Genomic DNA, 24,165 nt, shown 5'->3' on the forward strand with positions numbered 1-24,165 from the left:
TGGTCCAGTTTGACTGGAGTCACTGGTCCTTCTCCACAGTGAGTTCCCTCTCCACTCCTGGCCTCCTTTCTGGGGGGGGCTTTCCCCCCCAAACTCCTAGATGTCAATGCCCCCCCCCCAAAGCCCAGGGCTGGCCCACGTCTCCTTCGTACCACAACTCTCCTGCCCAGCCTCGTCCCTGGGGGAGAGGGATTTGTTCTCTTGCCCCATTCAAACGTGTGGGGAAAGAGGAGACGGTTGGGACCGGAGGAAAAGCCCCGCCCTGTTGAACTTCTGCCTGTCACGGAAGCCTTTAGAAGGGCAGGGTGTGGACAGGAGGACACACAGGTAAGAGGCGGGCACGAGTGAACCCCTGAACCCCACGGAGAACAACAGCGCATCCCCCCCCCCGTTTCTTTCTCTTTCTCTCTCTCTCTTCTGAGGGAGGAATTTTTCAAAAATGAGCGGTTACTAAAACTCGCCCAACCGCCTTCCTGAGGCGAGACGTTCTGGCCGCCTTCTCCACTGCGCAGGCGCCACAGCCCCTCCCCCGCCCCACTCCGAGTCCGTCTGCAGCCTCTGGCTCCGCCCAGGGAAGAACAATGGGGACCCAATGAGAACGCGGTCCTCCTGCGTGTCACCCGTTGCTGGGCTCAAGCAATTCAGCGTCCCCCTGCGTTATTATGCCGTCCATGAAGGGGGTTGCCCGGCAACCCAGCGACGGTCAGGGGAGAGATTCTGGCTCCGCCCAGAGTACAATGGAGGCCCAATGAGAGCTCGCTCCTCCTCCTGCTCCTTTCGCGTCACCTGTCTCCGAGCAGAAGCCCCTCCCTCTGGAAGGCCTGGAGGGCTGGCTGGGCAAAAAAAAACCATTTCCCCCTCACCCCCTTTCTTCCCCGTCGAGTGACTGACAGGCTGCCCTCCAAGCCCCCCACCCACCGCTCGTCTCTGCGCACGCGCGATATCCCCTCCCTGGCTGCTCGGCTCACAATCCCTCCCGCGCATGCGCTCCTCTTCCCCCCACAAAGGGGGCGTGGGTTAGCCAGTGGGAGGGGCGCCGTGGCGCGTGCGCAGTAGAGAAGGCGGCCAGAACGTCTCCCCTCAGGAAGGCGGTTGGGGGAGTTTTAGTGGCCTTTATGGTAAGCAGCCCCCCCCCCCCGGTCCACGAGAGGATGGGGGTGGGGGGGGGCTGAGCTTTCCCCAACAGGTTTCAGGATCGCGGGCAAGGGGTTTTTCTAGGAGGAGCGGGAGGCTTAAAACGTCCCTTCGAGGTAGAGCCTGTCAGAGGGAGGAGGAGGAGGCGGAGGGGACCCCACCCCCACCCCCAGGTTGTGGGTGCCCCCCCCTCCCGGGGGGCAGGGACTCTCCCTGGCTGAGCGCCTCCAGGCTGAGAGAGCCCTGTTTATCCAGTGGAAGCCAAGGCAATGCTTTCCCCCCCTCTGGGTCTCCTCGAGAGGGAGGCGGAGGGGGGATTCAGAGGGGAGGAGGGGGACCTCTGGGGCCCGGGTCTCACCCCCCTCAACCCCCCCTTTTTTAAAAACCAGCGCTTCCACTCAGAAAGAAAGAAGCTCTCTCTGGGCAAAATGGTGGGGGGGGGGTGGCCTGTGTGTGAGAGAAGGTTTGAGGAGTAACGAGAACGGCCCCCCCACCCTCCACCCGTCTCTCTTTCCGAGTTTACAACCTCAGTGTGAATTAATGGCTCCGCTCCGTTTTACCGAAAGGGCATCCCTCCGGCTCTGCCAGGAAGGCCAAAAAGGCGCGCTCTTCCCCCCCCCCGTCTTTCCCCCCCCCCGTCTCCCCCCCCCACCTCCACCACATGCTTATGGGCTTCTCTCTCTGGGCAGAATATCCCCCCCCCCCGCTCTCTCTATACTGTATATATTTGGGGCGGAGTTAGTTCGACGCCCCTCCTTTCCGCCCATATATTATTATATATAGAAAAATCAAACGTTAAAGGTGAGGGCAGAAAAATCCCTCCCTTGGCAAAGAAAGCGCCTTTTCAGAGGAGGCTTCAAACGGGGAGCCTTCAAAGGGGAGGGAAAGCCTCTCCCCCCCCCCCGCTCGCCTCAGTTCCCCTCCTGAGGGGAAATAGTGACCAACCCCCCCCACGAGGCCTTTTGCTTCTTCTGCGTGGGGGGAGGGGGGTGTCTGTCTTCAGGGGAGGGAGGGGGGCTGCTTTGGGGGGGAAGAGGAGTCCAGATCCCCCTCTGAGCAAGGCAGCTATGGGGGTGGGGGTCAGTCCCGGGTTTTCCTGCATGTCAATACCCCCCCCCCACCAAAAAATCACACCTTCTCCCGGTGGGTTTCAAAGGGGAAGGTGAGAAAGGGGCCTGGCTCTCTCCCCACCCCCAACTCCAGCCGAAACCTCAAGGGACCCCCAAGGGAAGGGGGGGAAACCCGACCTGAACATTCCCCCCCTCCGATTGAAAAGTTATTTTTAAGCCTGCAAGTCTTTGGGGGGGGAAGCGAGCCTGATGAGGTTGGAAGGAGGAGGAGGACAAAGGGGGGCTGCAAAAGGCGGGGAGCAAGGGGGTGATGGTGGGGTACCAGAAATGAGGTTTGCAGGTTAGGGGGCTGATCTCCTGAGGGGAGGAGAGAGGGAGGGAGGGAGGGAGACACGGACGTTGCATATGTGGAGGGGGGGCAGAGACAGAGAGGGAGTCATTTCCCAAAAAAAGGGAAAGGGAACCCAGATGGCAAATCTCCCCCCCCCCAAACACACCCACACACCCTCCCTCCCTTCGGTCAAGGCTGGCCTTTCACTTCTTCTGGGTCCCCTCCAACAAAGGAACAAAGAAGCCAAGGTGAAGGAAGGAAGGAAGGGCCTCTGGGGCCCCGATCCCAGGCGGTGGGTGGAGAGGCTCAGCATCCGGTGGGGGGGGCAGGCAGTGTCCAGCCTGGGGGGGGGGAAGGAGTTGAGATCATGACTGGACAGATGAGGAACCGGGCGGGCGAGACGTGGCAGGAAAGGCTCTTTGAAACAAGCCTTTTCGTGTTGGGGGGGGGAGTTCTTTCCACCTCCCTCGGGGTCTGCCAGGCTTCGACGCCTGTGAGAGTTGATGCGTTTCGGGGGGGTGACTCTTTCTGCAACCGGCTAGCACGTTTGGGGGGGGGGAGAAATGACAGAATGAGGCTATTCTGGTGAAGAGATACCCTTCCAGGTCACCAGAGTTGTTCATTTTGCATTCTGACGGGACGATTTCTGTAGCTAAAAGGAAGCCGTGGTCATTCATTTCTGAACCCGAGTCGCTGCCTGTTTCTGTCAGCCTTTAGGCCGGATGAAGGAAAGGGAGGCCAACCTCCGGAAAGCTGATTTCTCCAACGCCCGTCTACTCTGTGGCCCTTTTGTGTGGGAGGTGCTATTTCTCCTTTTTTAAACCAGCGTTTCCACACACTCTGCCCGTTTGCCTTTTAAAACCCATAGGACTGTTTTTAACATTCTGGGCGGCCTGAGGCCCTCTGACCAGGAGAAAAAGGGGGCTACCAATGAGAATTCCTAAATTCTGAAGGAAGAAACAGGTATGTTTGCTTAGCCCGGTTGATTAGGCACGACAAAGAAATCAAGGCCCCATGGCTGCACAGAATGCTTAAAAACAGAGAAATTGCTGAGCTGGGGAAGTGGAGTTCGTTGCCTTCAAAACATGCTGAAGGGACTGATGGGCTGCTGGAGCCTGATGAACAATTAATTAACCCTGAGGTTGTAAACTCCAAAAGTGGGGGAGGGAGTGCTGTCTGCTCAGGCAGAGGTTTCTGCCTCTGAGTCAGGTCATTTTCCCCAGATGTTTCTGTTGGGCGCAGAAAAGTGACCCCTTTCTGCCATCTCAAAGGGACCTGGTTTGCCTTCCTCCCCAGTGAAACCTCTCAGGTCGTCTCGGGCTGCAAAGGGACTTTTGTACGGGGCATTTGCCCAGGAATCCCTTTTGGATTTGGAACAAAAGCATCAGCTTGTCGTCCCAAAGCCTTACCGAGAAAAGGTGTTTACAATGTCCGGAAAAACATTTCACCCGTGAACTTTGGTCTAAATGTCAAATTCCACCAAAGAGCTAACTACCTGGAAAACCTAACCATCCCAAAATACCGGCAGGCCTTTTCAGGAGCTAGATTTAACTGCCTTCCATCTGCAGTTTTAGAGGGATGTTACCGAATGAAAATCGACCATGCCCCTGTAATGATAAAGACATTTAAATAGAGCACGTCTTTTTTCATATGCAGTTTTACAGGGATGATTTATGGGGAGGGAGAGAGAGGGAGGGTCAAAATACCACCCTTGGAGGCAGGAAGCTTCACAAGGTTCTCCTCCATGCATGCGTGTGTGTGAGCGTGCAGGGAATTTTTGTTTCTCCTGTTCATAGAGACCTCCCTTTTCCTTTTTTGCTTTCCTTCCTTCCATTGGGAGGGTTTCCAAAGGGAAGGAGAGGCGGCGACTCTCCGGGTGACCCCCCAGGCCTTCCTTTGCCAATGCTTGGCTGGGAAGCCCTTTGGATTCCCTTTCAGGTGGGAGGGGGCATCCAGGAGGCGGAGGCGGCAATGCCCCACCCCATCGGTGTGGGTGTTTGTGGGTGGGTATGTCAAGGTTGGTCAGGGACTTTCTTACGAGGAGCTCCTGCCTCCCTGGACACAGTGCCAAAGCCTTACCGAGAAAAGGTTTTTCGCTTTAGCCCACGCTGCTGCTTTTTCTGGCCACCTTCGCCTCCAAAGGATCTTGAATAAAATTACTACTTGTTTCTACTGGCCCAGTGTTTCAAAATCAGTCAGACGTAATTGTCCCAGCTGTCCTCTTTGTCAGAAAATTGGACAGGTGATTCACGTTACTGAAGCTGAACTTCAGAGGATGCCTGTTATTTTCAAACCTTTTAAACAAACAAACAGAGGTGGGACGTTGTGGGACCTTTTCCACCTAGTAAGACTCTTTTCTCCTTCCCGCTTCCAGTGGCCTTTGAGGAGGTGACCCCGTATTGACCCCAACAAGAGCGTGGGATCTTCTGGATTGAGGCTTGAGATCTCTGCGCGAGGACCTCCTGCTGGAGATTTCTGGGAACGACATCTCTCCAGGTAACTTAATTTTTTAAAAAAATGTCTAGTACATACACAATGCAATAGCCATTCCCATTACTTACTCCCTCCTCCCACCCCACTCTCTGTCCCATTGCAGACGTGGGATATAAGAGGTTCAAAACATGCTCTTAAAATGTTCACATTTCAACCTGGCTCTCGATGCCCCCAAATGTAAGAGCCTCAGAGGCTGATACTAGCTTTGCTACTCCTCAATATCTATGAAAGGTTCTCCCTCCTCAATAAATACATTAATGGAGCTTTTGTTCCTTTGGCTGCCTGAAGGTTTTTTTGGTAATTTTTCCTCTAGTGTGATATTCTGGCCGTCTAACACATAGCTTGTAAAAGGTGTATAAAGTAGATTTCCCTGAGCCCTTCCGTAAAGTGATTTGTAAGGCTAACTCTGGAGATTTGATTACGGATTGCCTAGGAATCATTCCGGTTTCATTAAATCTCCCAAAATGCCTCAGGTTTCTTCCAGAGCCCTCAGAAATCCTGAAACTAACCTCTTTTTCCACTAGAGACGTGCGTTAGAAATCATACCTTCACTGGTGCGAGATGCCACTTCTGGCGTCTACCCGTCCTCTTAGAACTGCTGAGCGGGAAGGGACCCTCTGGATCATCGACTCCAGCCCCGTGTCATGGAGGCTCCATTAACTCTCTCCAGCACTTTATTTCCCGGGCATTTTCTTTTATTTCCACCTGGTCGAGACTCCCTTCAATGGAGCCTTTTGAACCCTGTTGGACCGGTCCCGCTTCCAGATCTCAACGCCCCATTTATGTTCCCTCACCACACCCGGTCTGTCCTTACAGGGAGGCTGTGGAAAGGCTTGTTATTTCCCTCAGGCGACCCCTCCATTTTGGCACTAAATGACAACGGACGCGTTTTCAAAAACTTAACATCAGAACTTTTACTTTCTCCAACTTCCACCAGCACATCTTCAAATGATAACAAAGGTTCCAACAACGACAACGTGCGTTCTTTAACAAGATTTAAACTTTGGTTAATGTCCCATTGGTTTAGTGATGTGGCTCCCCATACGGTTCCTTGGGCGCCAGTTGAGGGCTTGGGAGACTCCTCACTGCACAAATCGTCCCACAACATCTGTGGCGGACCCAGCCTTTTTCATCAGGGCCTTCTGGGAATGATGATGTTGTGTTCTCCCTTGCCCTTTGTAATTCACTTTCCCTAGGGGCCAGGATCACATCCCACTCTCTCACCGTTATTTTCTGAGGTACTCCTCGAGGATCAGGAGGGTTGGGCAATAAACCGCCCACTTTTAGATTCGGAAAGTCTCTCACTAATCCTTGAAATCTGACTTTCTCGAATGCTCTCCTTCTTTCCTCTCTTTTTCTCTCCTCATAAGCCTTCACTACTGAACTGAACCATACGACCCCCTCCTCATCTCTATATTCCTCCCCAACTGTCACTTCTGACTCCTCCCACTCCCCTTCAGCTAAGCACACCTCTAACTTCCCTTCCCCCTCCTCTCCTGTCTCCTCCTTTCCCTCTTCTTTCCTGTTTTCATTGCTAGCTCGTTGTTTCTTTTCGTTGTCATTGTCTTTCATTCTGATTTCTGTGGACGGCACACTTCTACTTTTTACACCTTCACAGAGGCCTGTTTCTTTTTTTTTTAATATATTTTTTTATTTATTTATAACTATAACAAAAAAATCATATACATAAAACATATACACTTACAACACAATAACAGTGTTCCCCACCACCATATATGGGACCTCTTGCCATATTCTTCTTTTTCTTCTTCTTCTCATTCTTCTTCTTCTATTGTCCTCCTCTCCAGAACTGCATAGATTCTTGATTTGGAGCTCTCCCTTTTCCCCTTATTAACACATATTCCAAAAATTTGCCCCATATTACATAAAAATTATTCTTTTTCAACTCTCCTTTCTTCATCTTTAAATTACAAGTTAGTTTATCATTTAATGCTATATTCCATATTTCTTTATACCATTCTTCAATTTGTAATTCATTCTTTAATTTCCACTGTCTAGCAATAATCAATCTAGCTGCTGTTATTAGATTAGTTATCAATTCTTTAATCATTTTGTCATATTCCACATTCTCATATATTGATAACAAAGCAATCTCAGCCTTACATTCTATATCTTTTCCACAGATACAACTTAATTCTTTAAAAATTTGTCTCCAAAAACTTTGTACCTTTTCACATTCCCACCACATATGAAAGTATGTACCAACTTCTTTCTCACATTTCCAACAGACATTCGGATGACTGGTGTTGATTTTATTTAATTTTACCGGTGTTAAATACCATCTTAAACTAAGTTTAAAAAATTTTCCTTTATTCTTACTGACATCAATCTTAAAATCCTCATTTTCCATATCCTCCTCCATTCTTCTTCATTTATTCTTTTCCCAATATCTTGTTCCCACACCAATTTCAATCCTTCTTTCTCACTTTCTTCTTCCTCTAAATTAAGAAGTGAATAAATTTTACTCACTGTACCTTTTACTGAGTCAGTCATCTGAATGTCCTCATATGAGAGTAAAAATTGCTCAAATTTTGTGTGTTCTCTACCTTTATTATATTTATTTGCCCATTCCTTAATCCATCTTTCCAGTTGTACATAGTTCAACCATGAAATAGTCTTGTTTTGAAATACTTGTTTCATTTGATCTATCGATCTCATTTTATACAGCCAATCTTTCAGTCTAATCACTTTTTCTTCTTTAAATAAATCCATATACACCTTCATATTGGTAGGAAAATCTTCTATTTCTGTCACTAATCTAAATGGAGAGTATGATGAACATAAATTCTTTTTATACTTATACCATATATTTAACAGTGTCTTTAAAAAAGGATTATTAACTTGACTTATTTTGTCTTTCTTACCTTTAGCAAATAAATATTTTTCTATATTTCCTTGTAATTCTGATGATTCCATTTCCCACCAAATTAACCTTTCCGGATTATATATAATTTCACCAATAAACCTCAGTTGGTTAGCTAAAAAATAGTTTCTTATATTTGGCAAACCTATACCACCTTTTTTTGTTGTTTTATACCAATACTTTTTATTTATTCTAGATTTCTTCCCTTCATTACAATATTTGTTAACTATTCCTTGCCAATATTTCAACTCATCCTCTGTTAACTGCATTGGTAACATTCTGAATAGAAAATTAATTTTTGGTAAAATTTTCATTTTTACCAATGCAATCTTTCCAAACCAAGATAATTTGAACTTATCATATTCTTGTAGTTTCTTATTAATTACTTCCTTTAGTTTGTTATAATTATAATCCTTTATCTTTTGAATATTTTTCGCTAAATCTATTCCTAAGTATTTAATTGTTTTACATATTTTAAAATCATGTTTTTCCGTAAACTTTTCTTGTTCTATTCTACTATAATTAAACAACATTAAGTCAGATTTTTGCCAGTTTATGTTTAATCCGGTTATTTTTCCAAATTTTTCTAAGTGTGTTTTAATTTTATCTATACATTCTAATGGGGTTTTCACTGTCAATAAGGAATCATCCGCAAATAAATTAATCTTTGTCTTCTTTTCTCCTATACCTTCAATTAAATCATCGTTCCTAATTACATTTGCCAACATTTCAATAACCAGGCAAAACAGAACTGGAGAGAGAGGACAACCTTGCCTAGTACCTCGGCCAAGAGCTATTTGATCTGTCATCCCACAGAGGCCTGTTTCTAAATCCACTAGGCAAGAGTATACTGTCCTTATATATTTTGTTAACGAATTTTTTCTAGGAGAACAATAGTTTTTGTTTACATAGTGGACAGAGCTAAGAGTCCTGTCTCCATCCGGCCTCAAAGAAGGTATGATAGATAGATAGAGTAAACTTGGGTCTAGATGGGTGGGATATAAATTTAAGGAATAAATAATAATTAATAAATAATAAGATACAGTGGTGCCTCACATAGCGATCGCTCGCTTTAGCGATGAAATCGCTTTGTGGCGTATTTTTTGCAATCACAAAAGCGATCGCTTTGCGATGGTCCCTATGGGGTATTTTCGCTTTGCGATGATCGCAGGGAAGCGATCATCGCAAAGCCCCCATTTTCACACAGCTGATCAGCGGTTTCAAAATGGCCACTGGGTAAACAAAATGGCCACCTGCTGTTTTTTGGGATGGATTCCTCGCTTTAGAGGCACCAGATATGGCAGCGCTATGGAGGATCTTCGCTTAAAGGTGAGTTTTAAGCTCATAGGAACGCATTAATCATGTTTTAATGCGTTTCTATGGGCTTTTTTATTTCGCTTAGCGATGTTTTCGTTTAGCAGCGATTTTTTGGAACGAATTAACATCGCTAAGTTAGACACCACTGTAGATAGCTAAAACCTTTATTGGCACAAGTAAAAATTGGACATAGTCATGGTGGTTCATTCGGTGACTACATATGTAGGCATCAAGAGGGGAGGAAAGTGTTAGACATCCTTAGAAGGACAACGGTTCGTCTTCTAACAATAGAATCAAGGAAGTCTGCGACTCTTTCTACTGTGTCAGTCATTTCGGCCGTCAGCATAGAGTGAATTGTATCCAGATCTGACCTCCTTTCCAGCTTTAATAAAATTGGGGCTATTAACCTTGGTCGGCTGATTGAGTGAAGTGGGCAGTGCAAAAAACAAGGGTTTCCAGCACCCCCGGTTCATATGGCTGGTGCCTTTCAGAATAGGGAACTGCATTAGATCTGCCATATAATATAGCAGTAGGCATGGCATTGCATGACAATGCTGTGACAACGCTGGGAGCAGCCCCTCCTTTTCCACTCCTCTACCACTTTCATAGCTCTACGTTCTCTCCCCCTCCCTTCCCTCCAGGATGGAGACTAAAATTTATTGATTCTGCCCGGACACAATGAGAGAGAGAGAGAGAGAAGAACCCCCTGTAATATGTGTTTTTAAAGCTATTTCTGTGTTTGTTAGAATGGGTTTTGTAGTCATAAGATTGTCTTTATAGCGTCCATATTGATTTTAGGTCTGTGTCTGTAGTAAGGAAATTTTACATGCTGTTTTCAACTGCATAGTTCTCCGTCTTATCTAGTTGCTAAGAGTTGCTGGAGAGCTGAGGAATTTGTAGTCATAACAAACCCTTGCACCTGCAAAACTCCCATGGGAAAGTTAGGCGGGACAAGATACTTGTTGCTTGTTCCTAATTGGTCACCCTGAGGAGGAAGAAGGAGGGGGAAGAGTTGTAAAATGGAGTTTGACTGAGAAAGACAGGAGGAGAAGAGAGAGACATGCAGTTTTCCCAAAATGGATTATAACTTTTGAATGGAGCCTATTGGCCAACATGGACTTTTGGATACAACTGGATCTAACCTTTCCTGATGGACTATGGAGACACTGGATACGTAAGAAAGACAACGCCTATGCATTATTCTAGCTTAGTATGTTTTTCTTGTGTTATTTTTCTTAGCTGGAGTTTGTGGGGTGGTCTATCTGACTTGAGATGGAAATGTTACTTACTGAATTACTTTGCTATAATCTGAATTCTGTTTAGAACTATATTTCTTAATAAAAGCAATAATGTTTAAGATGGCATGCATTGGTCTCTTGTACAAACTAGCCTAACTAATTGGCCACGAATATTTTGCTACCACATAGAGCCCAGATTTTACTTGAATGTTAACTCATGGATTGTCTGTGTTTCTTGCTTTTTCTTAACAAAGGGGATGGACTTGAGGAAAGAGATTCAGTGCAGGGCCTGGCTGGAATTTGGGCTTATCTTAGCCACATAAGGACTGACTGAATTTCTGGAATCTCTCTATCTCCGGCTCCCCTAAATCTCCTTGGAGACGGGGGTAGCTTAGTGGCGCTTGGTTGGGAGGTGGGGGGGGATAGGAGGGGTCCACAGAGAAATGGGGCTTGGAGTAGGGAGAAGATAGAGGATCGGCCAGGAGGGAGGGATGTGGATGATGATGATGATGATATTTCATTTCTATGACAGCCAAGGCTGCTGCTGCTGCCCCTGCAAGGGAGGGAAGTTCCCAGCACGCGAAACAGGCCCTGACCTGAACCCTGACCGTTGATCCCCCCCGCTCTTCCCAACCAGAGCAATGGTGACAGGAGAGCCCTTGGCAAGAGGGGCTGCCCGATTCTTACACTGGGAAAAGAGTGTTTGTGCGCATGCACGCACGCGTGTGTCACTTGCACAGAGTAACACAGCCAGCCCTTCTGCAAGGCTTAAACGTGCAGAGAGAGTCTTGGGGGGCGCCTCCCTTCCTTCCTTCAGCGGGGAGGCTTTCTCGTCTCCTCCCCCCTTCCTTCTCCCCCTCCTCGGACTAGCAGGTCTTGATTGCAGGAAAACACAATTGTTTTAACCCATAGGTCAGATTTAATAAGAGGAGTTCACGGCTATTCGCGGCCTCCTCCTCCTCCTCTTCCTCTCTCGGGAGGGGGGACGTGGCTCAGATTCAGGCCAGAAAAGCTTCCTGGCCCTTCTGTCCTCCGAGGGAGGGAAGGGTCTCCTCCTCCTCCAAGAAGGCTGCCCAGAGGGGCAGCCCTTGCCTAGACCTCCTCCTTTGGCCCCTCCAGATCCAGCCAACAGAAAGCAAAGGACACCCGTCGGGTTATATATATATTTCCCCCCCCCAGGAGGAGAGTGTGGAAGGATTTGGCAGAACGGGGGTGGTGGTGGAAGAGATAAAGACACACGTGTGTCCTTTTTCTGCCCCCCTTCAAGGTTCTGCCCCTTCTGCTCCTCCTTACTCTCCCCTGCTTTCTTGTGGGGCCTCCCCCCGCCCCTCCTTCCTTTCCGGAAAAAAAGCAAAATGCAGAGCTATTAAAGGGGGAAGACGAGATGCATTATTGAAGGGTGGGGTTTTTTTGCAAGGTGGTGGATTAAGGGGTAAAAAGGGGTTGCAGAGAGATACATTTTTTAAAAAAACAGCCTCCCCCCGCTAACCCCAGAGATCTTAGAATCAGCTCAGTCTGCTCTGCACAAAGATCTTGTGGGGGGGAGGCGCCTCTTTGTTTTTGTCCCTGCCCTCCTCTTCCTCCTTGCATGGGGGTTAAATTGGGAGACGGGCCATCAGGAAGTCAGGGATGGGTTTTTCTTATGGGGAGGGAGAATTGGCTATCATCCATGTCACTCATCACATTCATATTCGTCAGCTGATTTGCATGAACCGCCGAAGCCTCTGTGCTGCAGGGTCAGAAGACCAGCAGTCATAAGATCGAATCCACGTGACGGAGTGAGCTGCTGTCACTTTGTCCCAGCTCCTTGCCAACCTAGCAGTTCGAAAGCATGTAAATGCAAGTAGATAAATAGGTACAGTGGGGTCTTGACTTACGTACTTAATCCATATTGGAAGGCAGTTCTCAGGTCGAAAAGTTCATTAATCGAATCTTCATTTCCCATAGGAATGCATTGAAAACCATTTAATCCGTATCTGCTCTTTTCATCCATAGAAACTAATGGGTAGCTGCTATTCCACCTTCTGCCACTAGAGGGGGATATTTTTTTCTTTTTTTTCCTTTTAACCTAAGATGACTTAGCTTTAAAAAAAGGGAAAAAAGAGTTTGTAATTCGAATTTAAGTTCGCAAGTCGAGTCTATATATTCCTATGAGAGCGGTTCGTAAGTTGAAACGTTCGTATGTCAAGCCGTTCGTAAGTCGAGATCCCACTGTACCACCTTGGTAGGAAGGTAAACCTGGCCACGTGACAATGGAAACTGTCTTCGGACAAGCTGGCTCTATGGCTTGAAAAATGGGATGAGCACCACCCCCTGGAGTTGGACACGACTGGACTAAAAATGTCAAGGGGAACCTTTACCTTTATGAGAGGGCTGGAGAGGTGGCATCTGCAGCTACCTGAGGATTGGCGGGAGGAGGAGGAGTCAGATCGGGAGCAGAGTGAGTGAGTCAAAAGGGGAGGTCAGTCTGTGGTCCTTAGAGAGTGTGGCAAAGTTAGGGGTTAAGAGTGCGGAACTTATAGAGAGCTAAAAGAGTTAAGAGTGAAACAAATTATTAATAATCTAATGAATTCATTAAAGTCTGTGAAGAACCCGTTTAAGCCAACTGTAATCCATAAACCTCTGTTGTTCAACTTTATACTCAGCTTGGACCTCAATCTTTCTAATTAAAGGGTGTTGACAGAGGTCAGCGGGTGGCAGCGAGATCAAGGACGTGTGAGCTCTGTGTTGGGTGAAACAAGCAGGGGCCACGTGAGTAAACGTCACAGTTATCTAACACTGCCTCTCTGAACATGTGCAGAGTGTTCTTATTGTTTTAGCCCAATCCTGCTGGGCTCCACCCTGCGTTAACTGCTGTGGGTTAGACGCTGCTTGGCGTGGGGCCTCTCCCGAATGTTTCCTTCCTTCTTTTGGGATCCAGGAGGGTGAACTGAAGAAGCCGTTCCTGCGTGCAGGGTTCTTTCGGAGAGGGAAAGGTGGGAGAGATCCTTTTTCCCGACCAGCCTGGAGGCAACCCCAGGTGGGGTTGTCTCCAGGCATTCAAGAGGAAATGGAGCATCCAAGGGGTTTTCCTGAGTCCTGCGTTCTGGCCATCTTTTAGTTCCCCAGACCCTACAAATCCCAGGTTCCAGAGGTGGAGTTTACTGGGAGGGCCTCTGGTGCCCCATCCCCGGTCTGGAAAAGGGCCTCCCACCAAGTTGCGACTTTGAAGAAATACCCCACAATCAAAACCTTTCCTCCAATTTGCTAGTTTGGTGGAAGGCTCGGGGGGCGGGGGGACTCTCAGTGTATGCAAATATCTGGGTTTGTCCTGAGTTAACTTTTTCAATGTTCCCTTCAGTATCCGATTAAACCATTCCACTTGCCCATTTGCTTGGGGATGATAAATGGAATCCTTTGGTTGCTTCACCCCTTACAATTTCCACATCGGTTCAAAGATGCATAAAGTGAGATCCTTGGTCAGGGAAGACCTCTTGAGGGAAACCTGTTCTCAAAAATCTCCCTATTCTGTAGAAAAGCCTGTCCAGGAGGGGCCTCGGTGTTCATGGCCCTGCTGGGGGTGGCCTTCACTGGAGCGAACCGGCCTTGGGGACGTGATTGGCAGCCTTCCTCCACCTCCTTCCTCCTTGTTTGGCCAAAAGAACCGCCGTTTTCCTCTGGCCAGGGTTTTCTGTACAGGTGGGTCCTGCTCGGGGTAGATGATGAGCCAATTGAAGCACCACCCTCTGTAACCTATGGGGTAAAACCATTTGTCCTTCTTCTGCACACACACATTCTGACTTTACTACCCTGTATCGGATCTCATCCCTCAATTCAATCTTTTGCTCTATTTACGTAGTCCCTTTGGGTCCCACTTTGCCTCTGATATCCTCCAGTTCTGAATCCTCTCGCTGCCAGTTTCGTAATTGTTCTCATGAAATGTGCAACACCCCTTCTTCTGGTGTCGTTTCCTCCACCTCCCCAGTTCGTCCTTCTGCTGCAGTTTTAGCCACGTCTTCTCTTCCCGGCCAGTCTCTCCCCAAGAACAATTCTCCTTCTAATCCTGGGACTACCCTGTTCTCCAAGTCTTTCTCTTGTCCCTGATAATTTTTAATATGGCTGAACTGGTGGCACCCAGAGGAAAGATGTTTCGATGGCCAGGTCTCTGTACTTTGTTAGTTTTTCCAATACTTTATTTTGAACTCTGGCCTCACCTGGAATGGCAATTTCAATGATCGGGACATTTCTTCATTCTATTACTACCATGTCTGGTGTGTTATGTTCAAGGTGTCTGTCTGTTTGGATACAGAAATCCCACAAGATCTTGATTTCCTTTTTTCTGACACCTTCTCTACCTTATGTTCCCACGGGTTTTTAGACGATGGCAAGTTATATTTTTTGCATAGTGACCAGTCCACTAACTTTGCCACTCTCTCATGTCTAACTTTGTACTGTAATCTGTTTGTGCAATCTTTGGACATTCACAGATGAGGTGTGATAAAGTTTCATCTTTTTCTTGGCAGAGTCGACATGTGCTGTTAGCACTAACCCCTTGGATCTTAGCTTCCATCACGTTGCTTTGGAGTGCTTGTTCTTGTGCAGCAAAAATCAAGCCTTCGGTTTCTTTCCTAAGGGTCCCCAGTTTTAGCCATGCCCATGTTGAATAAGCATCATGCTTTCCATCGCTATTTCTCAGGTGTTGTCCATGTAGTGGTTTATTTTTCCAGCTGCTTAATTTCTTTTCAAATTCTTGCTTCTTATATTGAGCCTTGGATTCTGTTGTTTTCAAAATATTTTCATTTCCACTCCTTTTAGTAATTTTTGGAAGATGGCGACACAAGCATTTGCAATGGCTAGGCACTCCAGAGATCGGTATTGTTTAATTAATATTTTAATTGTGTACTTGTTATTAGGGACTCTGCATGCTCAGGCACAAGTAATTTACTGACGACAAGAATGATTAGCTATGGGCAGAGAAGGCTGCAACTTTGGAGTGAGGCTCTCAACGTACAACATTCCAGCTGAGCTCTTTAGATGGCTTACTCCCCCTGCTCTCCCTGTCAGGAAGAAAAGAACACGGAGAAAACGCAAGCAGAAAAGAGGTTGCTGGGCCAGAATATGAGTGGGGCTAGGCAAAAATTCTCACAAGCCTGCATTGCCAAGTCTTTGTTTGAAATGTTAGATCTCTACCCAACAAGACTGAGGAGTCGGAACTTACTATCTGTGAAGGTTCGGTATTCCTCCCTCCCGTTTGCTCAAATAAACCAGGAGACTATTTTAATTCAAAACCCAGATTGGTGTTCATTTCTTTTTGTAAAGGAAGAACTTCTTTAAACGATGCTGGTCTTAACTTCTGTGGCGCCAGTGGGGCGTGCCGGGGTAACCATAACTCTGACTCAAACGGATTCAAAGATTTAAAGTCCCAAGGTCCTGTTAGAAAGGGGTCCTCATCCGCCCCTTCATTCTCGACCCCTTTGTCTCTCAGTAATGGGGAGGTCTCATCGTCTTCGTCCCCTCGCCATACTGGGTCTCTCTCTCCCCACGGTCCCGGAGGCTCATCATTCTCCTCGCCTCCTCAGCTCGCCATGCTCGGCGTTCCTCTGCTTCTCTCGCCACCGCTTCCCTTTCTTCTCTCAGATGTCTCCTCCACTCCTTTGCCTCAGACTCTCCCCAGTAAGATGGGCACTAGGGAAGTCCTCTCTTCGGCGATAGTCTGCCTCCTCTCTGGATACCTTTACCCGCTCCCATTTCCCAGTCCACGGGTCTTCTATCCAAATAAGTTCCCAGCCACCTGGGATGTTCTCATCCTCCCTATTTATAATCCCCATTCCCGCCTCCGCCATGGACCTCCCCCTTTCTCCTCTTCCCACCAATTCTCCTTTGATCTGGGTAACTACAGTTAGACCCCACAGGCTTGTGTCAGTCCCCTGGTGTATTCTTTTGGGGGGCGTTGGCGGCGGAGTAGTCTGTACCTCTCTGGAGGTTCTAATGGAGGACAGCATTCCGACAAGAGCCTCTATGCTCTCATCTCATTTATCACACTATCTCCCTGCAGAAAAATATTCGGGACTGTGGCATTATGATCTTTACACAGAGTACATCGAGCAGACAGGAAAGAGCAGAGGTGGAGGGTTTGTGTTTACACAAACAATAACTGGAGCACAGATGTTAAAATAATGGACATTCACTGTTCTCCTGATTTGGAGTATTTAGCAGTGAAATGCCGCCCCTTTTACCTGCCTCGTGAGTTTAATGTTGTTATAATAACTGCAATATATATATCTCCTGATGCTAGCATAATCACAGCTATGAGTTTTTTGTTAACTGCTATCAGCAAGCAGCAGCAGGCCTACCCAGATGGAGTGCTGGTGGTAGCAGGTGATTTCAATCAAGCCAATTTAAAGATTGTCCTCCCTAAGATTCATCAGTATGTGGATTGCCCCACTACAGGGAAAAATACCTTGGATCAGGTATATAGTAATATCATGCATGGATATAAGACAAAGCCTTTGCCTAGTTTGGGACAGTCAGATCATCTCTCTCTCTTTTTGATTCCATCAAACAGACCTCTTGTTAACAGAATCAGACCAACTAGAGAAATACAAGTGTGGTCAGTGGGTGCATCTGAGCAACTTGAAGATTGCTTTCGGAGCACTGAATGGGCACTGTTTGAGGAGGACAATGCTGATACATATACCTCGACAGTACTGTTTTATATCAAAAGCTGCATCGATGTTGTTGCTACCACCAGTTTTCTAACAACAAGCCTTGGCTAAATAGAGAAGTGTGCTTTTTACTAAAAGCCAGAAATGCTGCTTTTCATTCTGTTAATGTGCTACAGTATAGAGAGGCCAGAACTAAATTGAAAAAGGGCCATTTTGTTTACCTGGCGGCCATTTTGAAACCACCAATCAGCTGTTAAAAAATCATTGCTTTGCCATGATCAGGGGAACCGATCATTGCAAAGCGAAATTCCCCCATAGGGAACATTGCAAAGCAATTGCAAAAGCAATTGCAAAAACTTTGTCGCTATGCGGTTTCATCGCTAAACAGAGCGCTCGCTAAGCAAGGCACCACTGTAGAGAGGCCAGAGCTAAATTGAAAAAGGGTATTAGGGATGCCAAAGCTATGTACAGCCGGAGGACTGAGCCACATCTTGAGAACTCTGACACTCGCCGGGTATGGCACGGCCTGCGACAAATCATGGGGCAGAGTAACAAAAACAGTCTGTGTAGCAGCAGTGAATTTTTGGCTGAGCAGTTAAATCAATTATTCAGCCGTTTTGAGGTGGAAACGGGAACAACCATTATTCCAGCACCTACTAATCTACCATCAACAGACAACCACTACTACCGCAGATTTCAGATGTGAGGCGCGCTTTCCAGAATATTAACATTAGAAAAGCAGCTGGACCAGATGGAATCATGGGAGGGGTTGTTAGGGGCTGCGCTGCAGAATTAGCTGGAGTTTTTATGGATATTTTCAATCTATCCTTGTTGCAGTGTTCTGTCCCCAGTTGTCTGAAGACATCTATCATAGTGCCAGTCCCCAAGCAGTCAACTGTGGTATCTCTCAATGATTATAGACCAGTAGCTTTAACATCTCTTATTATGAAATGTTTTGAGAGATTGGTGCTGGATTACAATAAGGCTAGTCTTCCATCTTCTTTGGATCCATGGCAATTTGCATACAGGAGAAATAGATCTACTGATTATGTCCATGGTACTCCATACTGTACTGAGTCACTTAGACAGCTGCTTATCAATAAGCAGCTGATCTTTTGTGCCTCTTGACTTTTTTAAAGTTCCCTTTCTTTTCAGTTGGGTACAAGGAGTTTTCAGGTAAGTGTTTAGATATTGATCTTGCCAGCACTCCTGTGAGGAGCTTGAACATTGTTGGAAGGCATGTAACTGGTTAATAATTACTGGGTTCGTTGCCCTTTTTATTACCAGAAATGTGTGGCATGTTGTCATCTAGTCTTCAGTTGTCGAATTTTGAAATGGTTAAACAGCACTGCTGTATGTTGATGGAGACGTGTTTGATGCTTTAACAAAACTCCGTGTAGCTCCTCTCAACCAGGTGCACTCCAGTTTTTCACAGCCTTTCCTTGCCTCTTAATCGTTTCAATTGTTATTACAGTATCATCCATTGTTGCAGGTTTTCCGGGCTCTTTGGCCGTGTTCTGGAGGTTTTTCTTTTAAAACGTTTAACCAGTCCTTGTGGCTGGGTAGAGTTCATTGACCTTTTTGCAGGCTGCATTTTTCAGTGCTGGGAGGCAAGCTTTGTTGAGTTTTAGACTTTCTTCTTTTTTGTTGAAACTGCTGCTTTTTGTGGATTTCAGTGGCTTCCCTGTATAGTCTAACATAAGGATTAGTGGTGTTGTCCAGTTCTCCCGTGTTTTGAAATAGGATTTCATGTTCAGCTTGTTTCAGGACATGTTCAGCTCCTGCTGATTTTTCTGGTTGTTTCAGTTTGCAGTATCTTTCATGTTCTTTGATTGTGGAGTGGATGCTGAATTTTGTGGTCCAAATATATACCTGGCCACAACTGCAAGGTATCCGGTATGCTCCTGCAGTGGTGAGAGGGTCCCTTTTGTCCTTTCCTGACCTTAACATTTCTTGTATTTTTGTGGTGGTCGTGAATACTGTTTGTAGGTTGTGTTTTTTCAAAAGTTTCCACACACGGTCCATGACTCCATTGATGTACGGCAGAAATACTTTATTTGTGGGTGGCTGTTATTTTTCTTCATTTCAGTGTTGTTTTCTCAGTTTGGTGGCTGTTGTGATTTCATTCTTGGAACAGCCATTTGCCTGTAGGGCCCAATTCACATGATTGAGTTCATTGCTGAAAAATTGAGCTTCACAGTTCTGATTTCCATGGTGTACCAGTGTTTTGATTATGCCTCTTTTTTATCATGGGTGGTGATTGGAGTTTTCATGTAAGTACTGGTCTGTGTGGGTGGATTTTCTGTAGACCTTGTGTCCCAGTAGGAGGTCAGGTTTGCATATGACCATGACACTTAAGGAAAAAAATTGCATGATCAAAACCCGCCCACACAGACTGGCCTCTGATGGGGTTTCCAGCCTCATCTTCCAGACTCAAGGTGAGGCCTGTCCAGTGACAAATAGAGCAGAACTAGTTAAATATGGGCATGAATGAAACACAATAACCAGGAAATATGTGGGAAATTGCTGGTTCATTGGTTTGGGTTGATTCTGAACCAGCGAACCCAAAGTGACTGGCATCATACAATTTTTTAGCATTTTCCTGAACTTTGTCATTTTTTGCCCCCCTCCTGCCCCAACACCCAACACAGTGTGGTTGTCTAATTTATTAAAAAGTTGAAGGAGCAGGGACCTGGGAAGCCACAGGCCAGTTACCCTAATGTCTGTTCCAGGGAAGGTGATGGAAAGCCTCGTCCAAGAGAAAATCTTAAAACACCGAGAAGAACATGTTGTCGGGGCGCCAACTCCAAACACAGATGTGGCATTTGCCTCTCCAGAAGCTTGGAGTCAGCGTTTGGATATTGAAGCTACAAGAGCACTCTGTTAGTGAAAAGAAACCTTGGAGCCCAAGATAACAAATTAAACAGAGGCTCTTATCAGGCAGCTTCAAATCCTCCCCTTTAATAAGCAGAATAAAGACATGGAAAGTTTAGGAAAAACACAGAGAGAGTTTGATAAGAAACTTACGGCAAGATACATTCAGACTTCAGATCATACGTATAGTAGTAGTAGTAGGCATCCTTCAGTCTCGAGAGACTATGGTAACATGCTCTGTATGGAAGTCTTGGAACAGTGTCTTGTGTGGCTGAGAAGGCCAATTCAAGAGTGACAATCCCTTCCACACTGAAGACAAATACATTCTATCCCCTGTCCAGCTCCCTGGTTGTGCTGCTTTCGGGACTGTCTCTTTGCTTCAGCCTTCTGGACAAGGGAGAGGCCATGATGCACCACCTGCCTGCAGGCTGAACGCTCAGATGTCAGGGTTTCCCATTTTGAGGTCCATTCCTAAGGCCTTCAGATCCCGCTTGCAGATGTCCTTTATCGCAGCAAAAAAAGTTCCCAAACAGGGTCGGTGCAAGGACACAGCCCTGTTTCACTCCGCTTCGGATGTCAAAGGGATCTGATGTTGAGCCATCAAAAATGACAGTGGCCTTCATTCCCTCATGAAATCACCTGATTTATTTGTTTGTTTGTTTGTTGTATTTTTACCCCGCCTATCTGGTCAGATGACCACTCTAGGCGGCTGATGATGTTAAGAAGTCGAGATGGACATCCCGTCTTGGGAAGTATTTTTAAAAGGCCATCCCTGCTAATCAAATGAAAGGTCTTTGTGAGATCTATGAAGGCAACAAAGAGTGGCTGTTTTTGTTCCCTACATTTCTCCTGCAACTGTCTGAGGGAGAATACCATGTCAGTGGTGGATCTATTAGCTCAAAATCCCCACTGTGATTCTGGATAGACTCTGTCTGCAAGCACCTGGATCCTCTTCAGCACAACACGGTCAAGCAGCTTCCCTACAATGCTGAGAAGAGAGATGCCATGGTAGTTATTGTAGTTGCCCCTGTCTGTTTTGTTCTTATACAGTGTGACCATGTTTGCATCTTTCATGTCCTGTGGTACTCCACCTTCCCTCCAGGAAAGACAAAAGACTTCATACAGCTCAGTGGTGATGATCTCTTTAGAACACTTCAGCACTTCAACAGGGATGCTGTCCTTCCCAGGTGCTTTGCCAGAGGCGAGGGAATCCAAGGCTGCTTTTATTTCTGCTAAAGTTGGTTCACTGTCCAACTCTTCCAAGACAGGTGGGCACTCAATGTTATTCAATGCTTCTTCAGTTACTACATTCTCTCTGGCATATAGCTCAGAATAGTGCTGCACCCAGCATTCCATCTGCTGTGCTTGGTCCTGGATGATCACACCTGTAGCAGCCTTCAAGGAAGCTGATTTCTTCTGTATTGGACCTAAAGCCTGCTTGATCCCATCATACATTCCCTTGATGTTACCTGTGTCTGTTGCTAAGAGCAGAGCTGAAGCCAATAATCGTTGGAACATCTCCTGGCAGCCTGTTGGACTTGGCTACGAGCAGCTAGAGCTCTCCTCTTTTCCTCGATGGCTGGCATCAATTCCTCCGAAGGGGCTTCAAACCAGCCTGCCATCTTTTTGGTCTTCTTGCCAAATTTGGATAAGGTGGTGTCATAAACAGCATTCTTGCAATGGTCCCATTGTTCAGGTGCATTGTTATCAGCTGGGCCCGGAAGGGTTTCCTCAAGCGCTTGGGCAAATTCCTCCACTTTTCTTTGATCCACAACAAAAACACGCTGATCACCCTATCTCCTGAAAAGGACAAAAGCTGTTCCCACAGCTAAAAATACTCCACTATCCAACAAAGAGCAACAGAGCATGGACAGAGTTTCTACTCCAGTCCTCTGAAGATGACGGCCACAGAGACTGGTGAAACGTCAGGAAGAACAACCTTCAGAACACGGCCAAAGAGCCTGAAAAACCCACAACAACCATAACAATGTTTATTTATGGGTTTGTAGGTAAATCACATAAAGAAAATCATGGATGGTCTTTTATTATTCATTCAATAAACGTTGCTTTGATTACATTTATGTTGGCTTATGTAGATTCACTTTAATCATGGTATTACTATTTTCAACTATTTATTTCTTAGCACTTTTAACTCTTTCCATTCTTGACCACACTAACTTTCCAAGTTCTTGTTTTCAATCGTTCCTTAACTAACCCTTTTAACTCTTTCAATCTCTCTCTATATCTCTGTCTCTTCTTCTCTCTAACTCTCTAACTGCCCTAACTGCTCTAACTGTCCCAAACTGTCTTTTTTCTCCTCTAGTTCCGTTGGTTCCACCTCTCCTGTCCTGTCATAGGCTTCCACACAAGAGCTCTAACCTGACGGACAGGAGTGACGTGTGAGCTGTCCGTCACAATATAGCTTGTGCATAAATCACTTAGAGCAACACAGACATTCAAAGAAGTGAAGTAAAGACCACCAGACTCACAACTGAGTGGCAATATGCCGTTCTCACTCCTCTGCTTATATAGTGAGAGCAGCCTACCATTGTAGACCATGCAGCTGAATGTGGTTAACAAGCACTGCCTAAGCTTGTTTCGGCTGCATGTGATCAGTCAACCATTTCACTTTGACTTTTACAGGGATGACTTTGCATATGTCATCTATTTTACATTTCCTCTACAATATTAAATTTAACCCTTTGTTCATAGGTTAGGAACAAATCCTGACAAAACAAGCCTTGCTGAGGGGAAATCATGGCTTCTGTAAGGGCAAGTCTTGCCTCACAAGCATTTAAGTGTTCTTTGGAAAGGTCAACAGGCATGTGGATGTGGGAGAACCAGTGGATATGGTCTCTAGATTTTCAGAAGGCTTTTGACATGGTCCCTCACCAAAGGCTGCTGACAAAACTCCACAGTCACGGGATAAAAGGGCAGGTCCTCTTATGGATGGAGAATTGGTGGAGAACCAAGAAACAGAGAGGAATGGGCAAATTTTCACCATGGAGGGAAGTGAAGAGCGGTGTGCCCCAGGGATCTGTCCTGAGACCGGTGCTTTTCAACCTGTTCATCAATGACCTGGAGGCAGGGATAAGCAACAAAGTGCCCAAGTTTGCAGATGATACACAACTTTTGTGGGTGGTGAAGACCAGAAGGGATTGTGAAGAGCTCCAGAAGGATCTCTCCAAACTGGGAGAATGGATGGAAAAATGGTAAATGTGTTTCAGTCTAAGAAAATGTAAAGTAATACACGTTGGGGCAAAAATTCAAAACTTTAGTGATCAACCCATGGGTTCTGAGCTGTCTGTGATGGATCAGGAAAGAGAGCTTGGTGTGCTGGTGGACAGATCAATGAAAGGGTCAACCCAGTGTGTGGCGGCTGTGAAGAAGGCTAATTCCATGCTAGGGATCACTAAAAAGAGGATTAAAAATAAAACAACCAACATTATAATGCCATTGTACCAAAAAAATGTCAAGCCCTCACCTGGAGTATTGCGTACAGTTCTGGTTGTCGCACTTCAAAAAAGACAGAGTGGAAGTAGAAAAGGTGCAGAAAAGAGCATCTCAAATGATGGCTGGGCTGGGTCACCTCCTTGATAAGGAAAGGCAACAGGTTTTGGGGCTCTTTAGTGCAGAAAAAAGGCGCCTGAGTGGGGGACATGATTAGGACATATAAAATTATGCAGGGGAGGGATAAAGTGGATAGAGGGTAGCTCTTTTCCCTCTCACACAATACCAGAACCAGGGGACATCCACTCCAATGGAGTGTTGCTAGAGTAAGAACAGAGAAAAGAAAATATTTCTTAGCATGTTGTTAGTCCGTGGAACTCCTTGCCACCAGATGTGATAGCATCTGGCCTAGATGCCTTGAAAAGGGGATTGGACCAATTCCTGGAGGAAAAGTCCATCGCAGGTGACAATCCATGATGGAGATGTACCATCTCAAAGTTTAAAAGAAACGTACTTCAAAATCCCAGGTGCAGGGGAATGGTATCAGGAGGCAGGGATCTTGTTGTCTCGAGTGTTCCCAGAGGCATCTGGAGGGGCCCCTAGGAGACACAGGAAGCTGTACTAGAGGGGCCCTTGGCCTGACCCAGTAGGGCTCTTATGTTCTTATGTTCTCTTGAATGCCTCCATTGGTGGAACACTCTTGGCCTCCTCTGAACTCTTTCCAGTTTGT

General features: G+C 46.3%; 1 protein-coding gene across 1 annotated transcript in view; it reads left to right on the forward strand.

Annotated features, from left to right (window-relative positions):
* Window positions 1–1,006: 1,006 nt before the first annotated feature.
* Window positions 1,007–24,165, forward strand: part of LOC110070444 (uncharacterized) — a 35,500-nt gene continuing 12,341 nt past the window's right edge. The window contains 2 exon segments of the mRNA XM_078382386.1: window positions 1,007–1,118; window positions 4,910–5,031. The gene's annotated coding sequence lies outside the window, so the exon portion shown is untranslated.

The sequence above is a fragment of the Pogona vitticeps genome, chromosome W, assembly GCF_051106095.1.
Source record: "Pogona vitticeps strain Pit_001003342236 chromosome W, PviZW2.1, whole genome shotgun sequence".
NCBI lineage: Eukaryota > Metazoa > Chordata > Lepidosauria > Squamata > Agamidae > Pogona > Pogona vitticeps.